Genomic DNA, 6,000 nt, shown 5'->3' with positions numbered 1-6,000 from the left:
CATGTTGTTAAAGTGACACCTGTAGTGGTAAGTATGTGCAGCAACTTCTAGTACTCCAGCCAAGAACAAAGTAAATAATGTAGGAGAAAGCTCACAGCCCTCTTTAATCCCATGGACTACAGAAAGGGATCAGATGAGTCAGCACCCACTGATACATGGGCCTGCATATTGTCATGGAAGCAGCATATAAGGTTGATTAGTTTGTCTGGGCAGCCAAACTTTGCAAGAAGGCACCAGACAGCAGAGCGTTTAATTCTTACTAAGGTCGACAAAGGCAACGTACAGGGACATTTGTTGTTCAGCAGCTTTCTCCTGTAAATATCACATTGGCAGTGCTGCGTGATGAACGAAAATCACACTGGGATTCAGGGAGTACATCATGTGCAATAACCTGAAGCCTTTTCAGCAACAACTTACCAAGGATCTTATCAGCGATGGAGAGGAGTGAAATGCCACAATAATTGCCGCAATGTCTGTTTGGCCCCATTACACTTGTAGATTGTAACTATTTTGGCATCTTTGAAATCCAGGTTAAAACCTCTTTTTCCCAGCAGAAAGAAAATAAGTCTAGTAAAGCTTTTTAGAGTATAGGACCACCTTGTTTCAGCACGCCAGCTGGGATTTCATCAGCTCCAGCTGCCTTTGCTATTTCCATAAGTGCATTCTTAGTCTCCTTCAAAGTTGGTGGATCTTCGAATTCAAATCAAACTGGTCTTTGCTTGATGAGCATAGTATTTGATCATTTGCGCTCTACTCACAATTGAGGAGAGTTACATCTTTTTAGTATCATACTGTACTCAGTCAAGAGGGAACAGCTTTTGCTTTTAAAATGTAAACTACAGCATCCAGCACACACCACTGTGTCCTATTCTGGTTCAGAGACTCCAGGAGTAGAGAGGAAGGAAAAAGGCAAAGCAGCTTGAGGGGGAAAGATGTTACAGAAGAGAGAAACAGAGAAAAGGAATTGAATAGAGGGAAAACAGGAATGCTACAGGTCTGTCTCATCTTACGCTGGAGTTACGTTCCGCGGTCAGCGCGTAAAGCGAAAACCGTGTATAGTCAAAATTACATTGAGTGTAATGGTGGGCGGAATCGCCCGCACTACAGGAACAGTATTTAAATTATTTTTCTTTTTTTTTTTTTTTTGCTTTTGCCGACCGCATAAAGCTGAATTTGCTCATGTTAAATGCGCATAAGATGCGACAGATCTGTGTATGAAGCAGTAAAACTGTACATATGAGCCTGTGACTTTCATCAAGTGTCTGGTGACATTAGTTAAACCCTAGTTTCATATCAACAAGAACTCCCTTATTGGAATTCTACCCTTATTTTGTAGCAAGTTGGCTTTACATAATTCCTAGTGGAATCACTGCTGAATTCACACCTCATTTTCCCAGGTGTACTGTGTCAAATAGCAGTTGCAACTGATCATTACACAGTTTCGACTGGCTAAAGCTCCTGCAGCATTATGAACATTTATAGAAGGATTTTAGTAGTTTAGAAATTAAAAAAATAAATCAAGAAACCAGTGTGAAAAAATTAGGCTACATTGTGAGACTTTTGGTTTCTATCCTATTATGCAAGCCATTGTGTTCAAAAGGCTTAAGTTACATCTGCATTTGATATTAATAACTGCTTTACAAACACTACTTTGTCTCAATCTGTTCCTATTTGAAGACATTTCTCTGAGATGGTTGTGATATTTAGGCAATTTATATATACTTCATAAAATCATTTAGTGGGAGCTCTGAAAAGCACATAATGGATTGTGGGAGAAAGATTTTTTTTTTTTACATAAAAATTGCATGCACCAGATGGCAGAATCCTAGTGATTACTCTGACTGTTAAATGATAAACACAGTTTCTGGAGCAATATCTATGATTAACTGTTATAATACTGTACCACACTAAAACTATTATTCTGTAATGTAGTAAATGAAGTGAAAAAATGATGCAAAGAAAATACTAAAAGATCAGATTAATTCTTTTAGTTTGACTATGAGAAAATAACCTTTATCCACAGACTGCATATTATTTCATGACTTTATTGGTTTTTATGACTTCATTTCTGTTATAGTTGAATGGTTGACCTGCAGATTTGGTCTGATGGATGCTGGTGCAGTAGCAGGACAGTTGCTCACTTTACCTTTATTAGATGAGTGGCTAAGGAGATGGATGGAGTACACAAGTCTAACAAGAGACCAGTGATTCCCAGACTTGATTTGGTCACATCAAGGAAGTCCTGAGATGTGTGCACTCACACAAGGAGAGTTGAATAACTTGTGCCACTTGATTCTCATCTTATTAGTGAGCATAAGACAAGCCATCTGGATTTTGGCTAGATATATGATAGCACTAGCCTGGCAATTAAAGCATGTATGTGTATTGGAGGAATTAGGATAAATGAGGATCCTACGCTTTGAAAGACTCCATAGCAGGGTTTCAAAAAGGGTGATGGTCTCAAGAAAAATGTGAGTTTGCATCTCAGGCTTTGCACATCTCTGTGGTAATTATGTAGAATCCCTTACTCCCCCATCTCTTGCAGTCTCCTTCAGGCTGTACTTTATAAGTCTGACTAATTCAGCACCTGCAGTCCTGTTCTCTCAGGGGCAATGACAGAATTAACCAGTGACCAGCCAACTTTCATAAAACAGTCTTGTTTATTCAAAACAAAAGCACCAGGGAGAAACAAAAACAATAAGCAACTTATATGCAGGTGTAGCAAATGAGGCAGTCATCAGGGTCTCCATGTGGAAGATGGATAGAATTGAAGTAGTCCAGGCCCTTTCCACAGGGCCTGTCTCTCTTGGTCACAGTTTCATGTCAATTCTTGGCTTGAATGCCAGTTACCTATCTCCTTAGGTCAGGGTGTTTACTTTATACTTTTTGAAAAGTCCTTTATGTTCTTAGGCTTCTTGATTCAGGCCAAGCCAGAGCAAGTGAGTTCCCCAGGGGATGAAACTGCCAGAGACTTGTTACCTGCATTAGGGATGTGAATTAATTACCCCTTAGTGGTTTTAGACCCTGTCAGAAGAATCATTTAGTGCTCTCGCTGAGCCAGAAATTCAATAATTAGACAGCCCATAAAGATACACTTAACATTTATAAAATCAGTACAAGTCTTTGAATAGTTTCAGTGTCCACAGCATGTCAAATGCCCACAACAGGGACACTTGTTAAAACCATCATGAAGATGTTGCCCTTCAGAGATTATGTTTCAGATCCCTAGCATATCTCATTTGTTTGTTTAAACTGTTAATAGATCTAAAATGTAACTTCACTCTCAGACTTCACTCTGTCATGTTTTTTTAGGAATAAATAAGAGTGTTGCCTGTCTCTAGCACCTGACCAATAAGGGAAATTCACTTAGTTGTCCTTATTGGCTTGAATCTTGAGATAATTAGGAAATCTTGTTTAACTAATTCAATTCATTCTCAATTGCCTAGAGAATAAAACTTCACACACTTCACCATTTAAGAGCCAACTTGTGAATTTTTTTTATTGCACTTGCTTTAATCTGCACAGCAACTCATTTGGTACTTCCATTCAAGCTTTAATGGAGAAAAATGGTGAGAATGTAAGATGGCTACTTTTTTTTTTTTTTTTTTAAAGACTAATGACACTGCATTGATACTAATATAGCCGGAAGCGCCCATGAGGCTGCATATTGTTAAGACTACTGTCTTTATAATGACATACCCAAGTGCTTCAAGGATTTCTCTCTCAACCAGGGTTTGAAATTGCTAAGAAATAAAAGCAAGCCTCGACTGTCAGCAGCTCCCATCTGCATCACATAAAATGAACCAGAATACACTGAAAGCTTGAACCACTCCAGTTTAGTCGCTGTCCGACCCAGAATTCTAGGAGATTGTTTTGAGAGTCTGCAAGGTAGAGTTAATTCATATCTTCATGAAGGTACAGTCTTTAATCTTCTTCCCTCTCACTCCACAATATTTTAAAGGTAAATTCTGAAGCCAAAAAATACCCCAGTGGAAGGATTTTTGTCCTTTACTGCTCCTGTCACATACAGAAAGGCAGCCTCAAATTTGCTTTAAAAAGTTGACTTTCTGAATTGTTTTCTAAATCATCATCAGCAACATCAGGCCCTTACATAAACTGCAGAGGGAGGGGATGCTCTTTCCTAGACTGAAATTTTAGACTAGGAATTGTCATCCTCTCCCCCTCAGGCATGGAGAGAGCTGTAGTTCAGATGACCGGCATGGGTGTTATTACACTATTCAGTTCCTCCAGCCAAAGGAGAGAACCTGGTACTACCCCCAAGCAATGGAAAAAAACATTTGGTCCCATAGTAGAGTTCACGATTAGGAAAGCCCATATCATCATCATATTATTTATAGAGTTAAATTTAGAATAACTATTTCAAATAAACATACAGTATCTTGTATTTAAGTGTTTGACAGTTAATAGCTCTTACAGTTAAAAAAATCTGCTGTCAATTTCTTTAATAAATTGGCTTTACATTTTATGTGGTTAAGAATTATTCCATGATATTTAAGACATTTGTTGTCAGCTTGTAAAAGACAGCCCTGTTTAATGAATTCCTTTTCTATCTGATTTTGCACAAAATACTGGCTGTAGATTAACATTATTTTTGAATCCTGACTTGAGATCATTATTGCCCAATTGTAGCATGTATTTCTGGAACACAACTTATGGGATCAGACAGTTAAAGCAACGTGTCGTCAAGAGAGAGGAATACAAGAGGGGAAGCATCACCAGTTGGAATAGCTATTATTTGGGAATTTAAATTAATCATGTAAGGCAAAGGTTTAAAAAACTAGAATAAAATAAATAAATAGATAGCAGGTAGGCTTAGTGGTGCTGCTTAGTCATTCAAAGGTCATCATTAATGAAGGCAGGCACAAGGAGCATAGAAAAAAATGTATCCAGTTTTGAACTCACTTTCTATTTTAATATTTATTAGCTTGTGTCTTTTGATATTAAAATAGATATTCCTCAGCTTAAACCCAGACCTTTGGGGTAGGGACAGAGTGGGAGAAAAAAGGTTGGATGGCTAATTAAATATATATGAGACTCTCTTTTGGATTACTGGTTCAAATCCAGCCAAAACTGATAGTGGGTAAAAGTTGTTGCCATCCATGTCTGTGTGACGACAATATGTGAAATGAGTTGGTCTTAAACGTAATGGCAGATGTCCACATCACAAAAACCACCACATCTCCGGCACTCTTGTAGCCAGCTACAGCAGAAAGAGAGGTTCTTACACGTAAGCACCTTCTTAACTCTTTAAATAAATAAATAAATAAATATAGTCCTGATAGTTCAGGGTTAAGGCAGACTAGTGGGAATGCTTGCTCAGCCATTCCCAGCATTGTACCAGATCTACAGAGAAAAAGGGCACACAAGTCTCTAGGTCTGTCAAATTTTAATAGATCTAAGACTCACTTCATGCAGAATTGCAGGTTTAGACTTTAACATGTAACTCACCAAACCAACCAAGGAATCGGATAGTCAATGTAGGAGACCATGACCTCCAGCATTGTCAAAAATGATCTATGATTATACATAGACTTACCACAGCTGCACACATAAGAGCAATCCTTTGTGCATTCTCCATTTCAACTACAACGTTATCCCCAATTCCACTTGCCCATTAATTAATAGAGAGGTCAAACCCAGGAAAAGAAAGAAATCCTCTCCCAATAAAGAAACTCTGATAACAGAATGCTACCACTGTTCTGTCAAAAATACTAGTTCTAAAGAAGTGTTTCAATATAATTTTTTCTAAGACTGGAACAAGAAATTTGTGTTTTGCTGATTTATTGCATTATACATTCCATCCAAACTGCTAGGGTTTCTGGGATAAGACAGGCCGGGTATTTACATTTGAAAACAATTATGGGGCTGATGAATTTGAGAACAAGAACTATCTGAAAAGCTGGTATTTCATTGTGTTTGACTAACTGCTTTTGCAACAGGTTCCTGACGACTTTGGAAAGCAATATTTTCTCATTATTA

This window comes from Malaclemys terrapin, chromosome 2, assembly GCF_027887155.1.
Source record: "Malaclemys terrapin pileata isolate rMalTer1 chromosome 2, rMalTer1.hap1, whole genome shotgun sequence".
Taxonomy (NCBI): Eukaryota; Metazoa; Chordata; order Testudines; family Emydidae; genus Malaclemys; species Malaclemys terrapin.
This window is presented reverse-complemented; position numbering follows the sequence as displayed.